This window comes from Equus przewalskii, chromosome 27 (genome assembly GCF_037783145.1).
Source record: "Equus przewalskii isolate Varuska chromosome 27, EquPr2, whole genome shotgun sequence".
NCBI classification, from domain to species: domain Eukaryota; kingdom Metazoa; phylum Chordata; class Mammalia; order Perissodactyla; family Equidae; genus Equus; species Equus przewalskii.
In genome coordinates this window covers 28,957,023-28,969,213 of record NC_091857.1, presented here as the reverse complement: position 1 = coordinate 28,969,213, position 12,191 = coordinate 28,957,023, and the positions used below count along the sequence as shown (strand labels likewise).

The 12,191-nt window shown below is 44.2% G+C and overlaps 1 long non-coding RNA gene across 1 annotated transcript; it reads left to right on the top strand.

The window, feature by feature from the left end:
- The first annotated feature begins 288 nt into the window (after positions 1–288).
- On the top strand, positions 289–10,319 carry LOC139079798 (uncharacterized). The gene is made up of 2 exons (XR_011533741.1): positions 289–637; positions 8,735–10,319. It is a non-coding gene; the product is annotated as an uncharacterized lncRNA (long non-coding RNA).
- The last annotated feature ends 1,872 nt before the right edge of the window (positions 10,320–12,191 follow it).

Sequence of the window (12,191 nt, the reverse complement as noted above, 5' to 3'; positions counted from 1 at the left end):
CCATAAACGGGAAAATGCTTCGAGTCACTAATCCCTTCTGCCCATTCGGACAGTCTCCTGCCTTCAGTAAACGGAGCCTGGGAAAAGGCAGTCGTTTGGTGTCAACAGCTAACTTTTTGGGTTGCCTTCAAATATCAAGTTTCTATTTTTGTTTGATGACTTCATGTTTTTCAATTGCTGACAAATCATAAAGGAAGAGACAGCTTTTCTCTGGGTTTACGCTTTTAAACGCTGAGTTCAGGAAGAGATAAACAGAAGCTCCATTTGGGGACTGAGAGGTTAAAGGTCATGTTTTGAGCTTCCCAGACTCCTGCATAAGGTCCTTAAGGGGAGTTGTTTCTTAAGGGGCAGTGGTACTTAGTGAGCTAAGGATTGGGGGTTACAACTTGAAGAGAGGGAGTGTGGGAGAAAGGAAGAGAAAGCGAGAGAGCGAGAGAGCGAGCGAGAGAGAGAGAGACAGAGAGAGACAGAGAGAGAATGGAAATTTGCAGCCTGAATTAACCCCAAAGAGACGATCCTACAGCTGGATGACAGCTGGAGAGACTGAGAAAGAGAGATGCTGTGAACTGAACTGGTACATTCTGGAGCCACAGCAATTACTCTGGAACATTGTTTTCTCAAGGCTGTCTTCACGAAGGTGAGAGAAAGACTCACTGAAACTTCTTCGTTACCTCTTAACAGACAGCCTTGGAGGAGTCTGTTTAAAATCTTCCTTTCCCCTTCTTTGCCATCTCCAAGGGCTCATAACTCTATCAGGCTTTCTCCACTGTGTTCAAGGGCTGTGCCAGAGTGGCTCGGCCAGGGGAGTCTGGATGGTTAGAGAGAAAGAAGACTTTATGAGAAGTGGGACTCCTTCCAGAAGCCATGAGGGCTCCTCTGGATACCAGCCAGGGGGAGCTAGAGCTGGAGAGGGAAGATGGGCGCTGCCCTGCGGGTCCTGGGGGGCAGCCTATATGCGAACACTCTGGGGAGCTCTGAGAAATGACAGGAGACAGGAGAGGCATGAGGTCCTGCAGCATGTGGCTGGGGCTCAGGATCCTGGTGGTGGGGCCCATCAGAGGAGGGTGACTGGTCTGGATCCCCGCTGGTCAACATGGGCAGTGGAACCTGCTGGTTCCGGCTATGTGTCTCTTCAAAGAGAACTGCTTGTGTTTAGGGATTTGGCATAGGGAGAGGAGGCTGGGTTGCTACGGAACATCCGTATTGTTCAAAAGGAATTTTTTCCAAGTATGTATTTTATAACTAGGAAAGAACCCGGTGCAGATATTTTAATTTTGGCAAAAAGAAATGGGGGCAAGAATCAAGGCTCAGTTAGATTCAAATGTTGGGGCCGGTGGGACCCACGCTGTCGATGGGCTCGCAGGCTGGGCATTAACACAAGGGAAAGAATGTTGAGACCAAAGGCAGATGATGGAGCTTCTGTTTCTGCCTTGCTCCTTTCTGTCAGGAGGCAGCTGTCCCTGAGCCTCAGTTTCCTCCTCCGTGAAATGAGGTGGTTGAAAGCTTAAATGAAACCTCGTTGAGTAGTTGAGAGGTTTCAGTGAAAACTTCCCATAAAGATTGCTTTGTAAATAGTCACAGAAATTTGTGTGGCTCTAATTTTGGAGTTCTGACCAGCAAGGTGTGTTTTTTCCCTGTTGACTTCACCTCTAAAACGTAATTACGGTTTACGTAAAATAGAAACAGAGGCGTGGTCAATGAGACCCTGCTCAGCATTTTGATTGCATTTATGCTGTGTCTTTCTTCTCTTGGCAATCCTGTTTTAGTGTGTGGGAGACAGCAGGACACAGCATATCTGTAGAGCTGTGTATTGAGCGTTGCCTAGTGGGGAAAAAGACCACGACACTCAGACTCTTCCTTCTTGTCTGTAAAATGTCAAAGAAAAACGAATTGCTCTGCAAGACTGCGGTGAGAAGCTGGGGGTCCCCCTCCCCAAACTTCAGGCAACCATGTTGAAATACAAGATGGCAGCACGGTGTCAATTGTCCTCCTCTCTGCCAGCAAACTTCCGAGTCTTGGTCAGCCTGGGAAGTTTAATGACTGCCATGGAAGTGATCTTGGGTTTACTTTGGGGGCTTTCCAAAGTGAGAGGGGAAAAGCAATTTTATTTTTATAAAGAAGAGAAAAATACCCAGAAGCCTCTTGCCAGCTGAGCCCATTCTTCATCTTTTTCCTAGCTTCTTGACTCCTATAACTAACTTCCTAAGCCGTGGGTAAGGCAAGTTTACCACCCCAAACAAAGGGTGGTTTTTATCCTTTGGATACAAGACAGATGGGGGAAGGGGAGGGAGAGGAAGTCAGAGAGACTCAGGGTTCAGATCTTTCTTCTTGGAGAAGATGAAGTTCTGCTGGTGAACTAGCTGCCCTGGTCCATGGGTTAAATAAACATCACACATATGGGAAGAGTTAGAGAGGATTTGTGAGGTTAATGGGGCCAAAACTGTGTCTTGGTGTTACTGAGTGAACCAGAGAGTTCCACTGGAAGCCCGGGTTACAATCTCTGACCTCATTAGGTCTGAATGGAGAAGAAGGGTGGAAAGATGAATGAATTTCTGACGTTAGTTTTATTTCCATTTGGCTCCAACTGTTGGAACATGCCAGATATTTGTCTGTGTTTCAGTCTATAAAGGGAACATAGGTCCATGTGTTCAATTCGATTTAACAAGCTTTTATCGAGCACTTGCTATGCCTGACTCCTAGCTGAGTACTGCAGGGGGACACCAAAAAGATGTAGCATTGAGGACAGTGTGGAGAGCAAAAAGAGCATGAGTGCAATTCTAGTTCCATCCCCTTGTGAGCTTGGACTGGCTGCTTAATGTCGTCGAATCTCAGGTCTTTTGTCTGTAAGATGGGGCAGTAATACCAAGTGGAGAAGTTAAACTACGTGGGCTAACACATGTAAATGTTGTGGTTAAAGTCCTTTGGGTTGCAAGTAACAAAACCCACCTCAAACAAGTTTAACCCAGACATGCAGTTGGGTGTTAGAAAGGTGTTGGAGTCTCTCCCAGAATTCACGCAGGGAGGGTAGGACCCAGGCTGTTCCGGGGATCTCAGCAGCAGGGGTGTCTTCACCTCAAAGTCTCCACGAATAAGCTTCTGCTCCCAGTGCTGCTCTCTTCGTCCCAGCTCTTGACATAGAGTCTGTGTGGCCCAGTAAGCAATGGCCCGAGGGGCAGGGTCCTAGGCTAGAAGTGTAGATGGGACAGAGAGTAGACGCGTGTATTTGTCAGCTCCGGCTACCTAACAAAGTACCACGGATGGCATGGATTAAACCACAGAAACTCATCTCGCAATTCTGGAGGCTGGAAGTTTGAGGTCAAGATGTCAGCAGATTTGGTATCTTCTGAAGCCCTCTCCTTGGCTTGTGGATGGCCTTCTTCTTCCCAGGTCCTCACATGGTCTTCCCTCTGTGGGTCTGTGTCCTAATCGCCTCTTCTTACAGGGACATCAGTTGGATGGATTAGGACCCACCTCAACAGTCTTATTTTAATTTAATCATGTCTTTAAAGACCCTGTCTCCAAATGTAGTCATGTATCCTATAGATGTTTCAGTCAATGACAGACCACATATAAGACAGTGGTCCTATGAGAGTAGTACCATATAGCCTGGGTGTGTCGTAGGCTCTACCATCGAGGTTGTGTAAGTACGCTCTATGATGTTCCCACAACGACGAAATAGACTAATGATGCATTTCTCAGAACGTATCCCCATCGTTAAGCAAGGAATGACTGTACAGTCACATTCGGAGGTACCGGAGGTTAGGGCTTCAATAGAGGAAATTTTGTGGTACATAGTTCAGCTCACAGCAATGCCATCCAACAAAGTGGCTTGCTGGAGGCTGGGAAGACATGCCCAAAGTCCTCTACTCTAGTCCTGTCCCTAGCCCAGAGATGGGAACATAGAGGGTTCTTTTCAAATGTTGGTCCTCTCCTCTTCTCCCTGCAAAACACTAGCTCTTTGTCACCAAGGAACTCATCCTCCTCCAGGGGAGATGGTGCCTGGGGCCTTCAAATAACTCTCGAGCCATGGGAAGGGTGTAGACTTGGATTTGGGAGTTTGAGTCTCCAGTCTGGATTGTGTCACTGCTTACCAAGTGGGTAAGAGATGTCACCTTTCAAGTCTGTTTCTCATGTGTCAAGTGGGAAGGGTACGTAGAGGCGAGTGGGCTCAATGATCCAAGGATTCAGTGATTCCAAGACTTGCATTGGTTAAGGGCAGAGCGCCAAAGTGAGGGGTAAGCAATTGGTGTTGGCTAGAGTTACTGGGAAAGGTTTTGTGCTTGCTCTGAATGGAGCATTTCCCATAATCTTTGTTTGGACTGGAGTCAGCCATCCTCCATGACTGACTGACTTTTTTGGGTCAAAAGCGACTCATCTCTTTTTCTTCTGGCCAGAGGGGGGAGAAAACCAAACAAAAAAATTTCTGTCCTTTGGAGCCAAAGCAGCACATGTTTTGGGGGGAAGTCTCAGAGAAAGGCGCTTTCTGCTTGTTTCCCTCAGTCGTCCCCCTCTCTGCCCCGGCTCCAGCTCTGACTACGCTGCTGGCATCTCTTTGCACAGTTCCAGATGCTGCCCTGTAAATTCTGAAGGTCATTTACAGAGAGAGAAGGTTCTGGAAAGGGTCTGCCAGGACCCTGGTGACAAAGTGAAGGAGTTAGAACAAAAGTCAAAGACAATCAAAGAGAAGGAAGATTTCCAAAGCGGTGTGTTCTGGAATGTTCCCACAAGGAAACTTCTCTTGGTGGACTGTTCACTTGGGTGACTCTTGGAGCTTTTACTTTACTTGGAGTCCCTTGCTGGGGTTTGCGGAGCTCAATAAGTCACACCCTCTTCTCCGTACCTGAATTCTGAAGTGACTGATGACAAGAAAAGAGGGAAGGAGAGTATGTCCCAGAGGCACAGTAATGAGTTTCTCAATAGAAACCATGGGAAATCTTCCCAACAAATGATAGAGGAGTGACTGAGGGGCAGAGAGAGGCCCAAGCCTTGTGCTAGTGGATATCCTACCTCCTGAAAAGAAATCTCAGGAATAGGGAAGAAAAGCTTCTCCTCCATGCTGGTGTTTTCCCCAGACAACCCACCCAAGATGTTGAGGTGTGAGAAGTCTTTACTGAGAGCTTGATATGACAGAGGGGGCATTCACACTGAGGACACCGACAGCTTAACACTCAGTATCAGCCATCAGCCCTCCTTGTCTTTGGAAGTCCTTTGACTAGACTGCCACCGAGAATTCTTCCCTGGTCTCCTCCTCCCAAGCTGCAGCCTCCTCTTGTGTCATTGCATCTTCTGCTCCTTGAAGAGACTTCTGCAAAATTCCTCTTATTACGCAGACAGAATTTTAGCTGTTCGCTCCCTGCACTGGACACCGAGGAACACTAAGGCGCTCTGCCGTCATCTTTCTGCTTTGGGTTTCACCCTCTAGTATCTCAGAAGAGCTGGTAGGGACTTTGCCATTTCTCTGTCCTTTGTCTGTGTAAGTGGAAAGGAACAATTTAAATATCTACTTTCCCACTGTGATGAATGATGCCACGTCCCATTAGAAGGCAGAAGTGACAACAATCAGTGTCCTGTAGAGCTCTTTTCATTTACAGTAAGACCCCACCATAACGTGTTAAGTGGTCTCCTAAGCATTTAACAGCATAATGAAAGCAATGGAGTGAGCCTTCACAACTGGGGCAATGATCAATTAACCAATTAAGATTTTATTTTTTGAGAATGGTGTGAATTATGGAGCTAACTTGATTCCTTTTCCAAATGGAATCCAGATTGCAACTCCACTTGCTCAATAGTTCATTCCTTCCCCATTCATTTAAATTGCTGCCTAAATTATTTACTAAATATGTACGCTGATCTGGTTTTGGACTCTATTTCATGCCAATTGATCTGTTTGTCTGTTGCTGTGCCAATAGCACACTTTGAAAGTTATGACAACCTTATGGGATAGTTTGATGTCTCTTAGAACAAATCCTTCCATCATTGTGCCTTTCCAAAATTTCTTGGCTTTACGTATGAGTTTTTATCTCCAATTGATTTTTTTTAACAATCAGCTTTGTTGAGGTATAATCTACATACAATAAAATTAGTGGAAAATAAAGTTAGTGTCCAATTTGATGAGTTTTGACAAATGGATACAGTCATGTGACTGCCATTACAATTACAATATAGAACATTTCCATCATCTGCCAAAATTCCCTCATGTACTTTTGCAATCAATCTCCTCCTCATCTCTGGCCCCTGGCAACTGCTGTCCTTTCTTTTCTCACTGTGGTTTTTCCTTTTCTAGAATTTTAAATGAGGGGAATCATACAGTATGTAGTATCCAGTGTCTGACTTTTTTAACTTGGTATAACGCTTTTGAGAAATAATACGATCTCCAAAGATCTTCCATGTCGTTGCCGGAATCAGTAGTGTGTTTCTTGTTATTGCTGCTCGGATCCATTGTGTGAATATACTGTAGTCTGTTTACCTACTCACCTGGTGATGGACATTTGCATTGTTTCTAGTTTTTGTCCTTTATGAATAAAACTGTGAATGAACATCTGCGTACAAATCTTGGAGTGGACATATGCTAACATTTCTTTTGGGTAAACACCTAGGAGTGGGTTTGCTGGGTCACGGTCATATGGTAAGTTGATGCTTACCTTTATAAGAAATGTTTAGGTGTTCTGCTTTCTCTGCGTCCTCACTAGCACTTGCTATCGTCAGATTTGTAATTTTAGCTTTTCTAATGAATGTGCAGTGGTATCTCGGGGACGTCTTAATTTGCATTTGCCTAAGGACTAGTGATGAACACCTGTTCATGTGCTTTTTTGTATGTTACTTTTTGGTGAAGCGTCTGTTTAAGCTTTTTGACTTTTTTTTTTAATGGGGTTGTTTTCTTGATATATTCTAGATAGAAGTCCCCTCCGTCAGGTACCTGATTTTCAAATACGAATCTTGTCTTTTCATTCTCATAGCAGAGTTTTTCACAGAAAAAAAGTTTTTAATTTTGATGAAGTTCAATTTAAAAATTTTATCATTTTTGGTGTCCTACCTAAGAACGCTTTGCCTAGCCCAAGATCGCAAAGACTTTCTCCTAAAAATTTTAAAGTTTTATGTTTTTCATTTTGGTTTATGATCTATTTTGATTTCTTTTTTGTAGGAGGTGTGAGGTTTATGCGTAGTTTTTTTTTTTTTGCCTGTGGATGTCCAGTGGCTCCAGCACCATTTGTTGAAAAGTCCATCCTTCTTCCATTGAATTGCTTTTGCACCTTTCTAAAAAAATCTGTGGGTCATATTTGTGTGGATCTATTTCTAGGTTCTCTAGATTGTTCCACCAATACCACAGTATCTTGGGAAGATAGATAAGCAAATGAACCTATAGTTCACTCATTTCTTAGGACTCCGCTCACACTTTTATTGGAAGAACTCTCTTAGAACTGGCCTATCCATCTATTATAGCCCCCAGCACTATGAGCTTCTTGAAGGCAGGGATGGTGACATTCTTTTATATAAGCCCAGCACAGGGCCAGCCGCGTAGTGGGTCTCAATAATACTTGTTGAATAAAATGGCTAATGATTGACTGGCTGAATACTGTCTATATTCAGAAGATGGACAAGAAGTCACACTCAGAGGAAGGGTTTTGCTCACGGAGTAACTATGTCACAAATGAGGAGTAGACAGACATTTGGCTGTGCTGCAGTCATGAGAAACGTTTTTTTTTAGTACAGACTAATTCAGGTGAAGAAATATATTTATGTCCTATGACTTTTTTTCTCAGTGAACTGTTACTGCACAGTCCATTTACACGCCCCCTCCCTGGATTCCTTTATTTGTGGTTTGTTTTCCCAGCAGCCACTACAATCCCCATAAACACAGGAAATCTTTGAGCCTTCTGTGTGGCATGGAAATGGCTTGACAGGGCAGTTCTTCCAAATGGTTCTTTCTAGAAAAGTCTCATTCATGGCCCACTTCTGGGAGACTTGACAGAAGCTGGTTAAATATTTAGAAATTTCTCTTTAAAGAAAGGAGCTACGGGGCCAGTCTTCCTCAGCAAAAACAGCGGGGATTGGTGGCAGATGTTAGCTCAGGGCTAATCTTGCTCAAAAAAAAAAAAAAAAGAAAAAGAAAAAGAAAAAGGTAAAAGAAAAAGAAAGGAGCTAAAAATGAGGCCACTCGAACTACTAAAATGTGGGCCACATTTTTAGCTCCTTGCTGAGGAAGGCAAACAGTGACGACGAAACCAGAGGGCAGAACGCAGCTGCGTCCTGCTCCCACTCTGGTTTCTTTCTTGTGTCTTCCTTGTGGCCAGGATATTATCAAAGCCTCCCTCTTCTCAACGTTTCTGAGTGAGAAGGATTGGAATTTTATTTCCTGTCAAAACTTCTCAGTATTAGCTAGGCTCTGAAGATTTTTTTCAGGTGGGCTGGAAGATTGTTTCCGGGAACCGAAAATGGCATAGATGGTTTCAACTTTAAGTTCAGGTAAAATATCCTCCCCCCTTCCTCTGGCTCCTGCCTCGCCACCAGCAAAATAGTCCCTGAAAATTATAATACTTGATATTTGTGGTAGGAATGAACGTTTCGTGGTCACCCTAAAAGCAAAGTTAAAAATCTTGGCTTCTTTGGAAAAGTGCTTCCCTCATCCCTATTATGAAAGGGTTACATTTATACTTTAAGAAGAAAATAAAAATTGCTCATAATCCCAGTGCATAGGTATGAACGCTATTAATATTTTGCTAAAATTTCTTTCCAGGGCACACATAGGATTTTTTTTTTATACAACTGAACTTTGAAGTCAACATTCCACCAACAGGAGGAAACTGCCTCTCTTATGCGGAGCTAAGAGAGATCTTTTTCAGGAAACTAATCCTCACAGTGTGAGGTTGGAATGATTATTTAGACATTTTGGGAAGAAGCAAACTGTGGCTTGAAGTGGGAATCTCCTGGGGTCCTTATTCCTCTACCCACAGCCCCTGAGACTCACCCCTCCTCCTCCACAGCAACAACCGGCAGAGAAAAGAATACGTCTGACTTAAGAGGAGTCACTGGACATGGTGCATTCATTAAGATGCGGGAAGGACTTGGGACGCACTCACAGCTGAGGAAGGGAGCGGCAACATGGGCCGAAAGAACAAGGCTGTCGTGGGGGCCATATTGGGGTTGACTGGGGAAAGGGTAAGGAGTAACAGAGGGAGTGGTGATTAGGGGAAAAGCCAGTACTGCAGAGATGGGATTCTCTGGTCCTGCACCCTTTCCAGCTCGCTGGCAGCAAGGCAGGCTCGTGGGACAAGGTGTGAATAAAGTAGTTGGAAGTAACATAAATTACTTCCAGGTTGAAGTAGAGAAGAGCCGGCGTCTTCCCCCACTGCCTCTTCCCCTGCTGCAGGGACAAGGAGGCCTCCCATTACAGGCGGTGCCCTTGCATCCCTGAGAGACTTCATGGACGTTGGGATGAGGGTGTGAAACATATGTGAGTTGTATTAAGCCATTGAGACCCGGGCGTGGTTGTTACTGCAGCATAACCTATCCTCTGCTGACTAATCTAGCCATGCAGATTCCCACAACGGGGGTTGAAAGTCCCAGAACCTTGTGCTGTCTCTTACCTGTGGCTAGGCATGGGCAAAGTGCCCGTGTGGCACAGGTGGGGATCTACTCTGTCACATCGGGAAATGGCTTTCCTGCCTCAGGAAAAAGAGAGGAGTGAGAAGACACTGTCTTTTTCCCTTCTTCTTTTAAAAAATTTTTTAATTGAGATACAATTGACATACAACATATTAGTTTTAGGTGTAAAACATAATTATTTGATATAAGTATATATTGCAAAATGGTCATGATGATAGGTCTAGTTAACATCCGTCACCACACGTAGTTGCAATTTTTTTTCATGTGATGAAAACTTTTAAGATCTACTCTTTCAGCAACTTTCAAATATACAATACAGTATTGTTAACTATGGTCGCCATGTTTACATTATATCCCCATGACTTGTTTATTGTATAACTGGAAGTTTGTACCTTTCCCCTCTTCTTTTGTCAAATGTGGATATGGCACTTAGTGCTGTGGCAGCCTCTTTGTGACTATGAGAGGGGACATCATTGATGTTCTAAAGATGGAAGAGGAGAAAGATGGAAGGCATCTGGGTCTTTAAGGACATCATAGAGCCAATGAACCAACCCTGGAGACTCCCTGAGTTTTTGCTTTTGATTGAATCAGTTGAGAACCTTCTTATCATTTTAACCACTTTTACTTGGTTCTTCCCCTACTTGCAATAAAACAAAGTATCCTAGCTGTCCATTTAATGAAGTAGTACATTAACAATAAAATCATTAATAGTATCATTTTTCCTGACTATTAGGAATCTAATTTTACAGTTTTGCCATTTGTGGAAAGCTGAACTTAGACAACACATTTAGGGGCAGGGCTTATTCCCCAAAGATTCTTGTTTTATAAAAGGATTCATCAGGTAGAGTGGTTTCAAATAGCAGTGAGCTGTGTGCATTTAAGTGATGATATATACAGTGAAAGCATTAGGAGCCATCTGTAAATTGATTATCAGCCCCAAGCGAAATTTAATGATGATTACGATATTAGGGCTTAGCCCATTGTAAGTGTTCAATAAAAGGCAGCTAATAGTACTATTATCCTTAAGTCAATGGGCTGTACCTTTTGCATGAAGAGTCCACTGGACATCCACTGGTGGGAGGACACGGGCACTGAATCTGTCAGGCTAAGTTGGGCTATGCTGCTGTAACACGCTGTCAACCTGGCAACCTCAGTGGCTTGTGGCAACATCAATTTTTATTTCTCACTCATGGTACAAGCCCATCTCAGGGCAGCTGGGGCTCTGCTCACATCATCTGAGTTCAGAGGCTGATGGAGCAGCCTCTGTCTAGAACGTCACTGGTCTCATGGCAGAGGGAAGAGAGAGAGCAAGAACCACGTGCTGGCCTTTAAAGCTTTTGCCTGAAAGTGACATATATCACTTCACCCACATTTCTTTGGCCAAAGCAAGTTGATGGTGGCGGGAGGGACACCACAAGAGGAAGATAGAATTTGGTGAACAGTAATGAGATCTACCAGAGACGCTGAATTGGAGCGTTTGAGACCTTTAGGTCAGCCCAGTTTCCCTGAGATGGACGTGTCCTTCCTCTCACGTCATTACCTGTATTCCTGGCATCTTATTTCCCCACTAGCTGTCCCCCAGTATCCATTCTCCTTTCTCTCACAGTAACAGAACACTTGAGTTTTAGCTGGGCTCATGGCTCCAGATGAAGCCATCCGTCCCACAGCCTCCCATGTAGCTAGCTGTGGCTGTGCATCTAGCTGTGGTTAATGGAAAGTGAGCCAAAGGGATGCATGATCCAGATCGTGCTCTTAAAAGGAAGGGGTAGATCCCCCCTCCACTGCCTTTTCTCATCACTTCCAGGTGGCTGAAATTTAGAACCCTGTTGGACCATCAGTAGACGAGAATGACACTCTAGGGATGACAAATCAACGAGGTACTAAGAGTTTGCATCCCCTCAAGATCTACGCTATAATAGTTTATTGAGTGGCCATACCAATCTGGTCTTTTACATGAGAGATAGGCAGATTTTGATTTAATTTTTGCCACTGTTATTTTGGGTTTCTGTTTCAGTGGTCTTACCCATTTCCTACCCAATACACTCCTTTTCTTGTAAAACTCAGCTGACACTAAACAATGGCATGGAAAAAAGCAAGGTTATATTTAGTAATAAAGATACCCCACTGCAAATGGTTCCCTGGGGCCAGCTGTAGGAATGTTAAGACAATGCACCCGCCCCTTAACTGGAGCACCAGCCAAAGAGAGGGAGACATGCCCCCGCTGTTAGACATGACAGCTTCTTGGAGTAAGGACCGAATCTCTTTAACTTCACCTTGTCCCATTTGTCCTGCAGACATCCTTTCTGAAGAAAAACTTGTCATGAGTGGTGAACTGAGGAAGAAGAAATTTGGATGGACAAGTCTCCAAACCATCCCTAAATCCCATGTCTCAGCAAAGAAGTCACAGGCTGTCGACCCTCCAGGCTGTACACTCTCCTTTGCATAGGCTCATGGTTAAACTGGCAGGTCATCTAGGCTTCTAGCTTCTGGTTGATGTTTTCTTTTGTGCTGGTATAATTCTCCTATTTGTTGGTATTATTCCCAGTAGAGATGTCAAATAGGTTTCACCTCACGTGTCAACTCATATA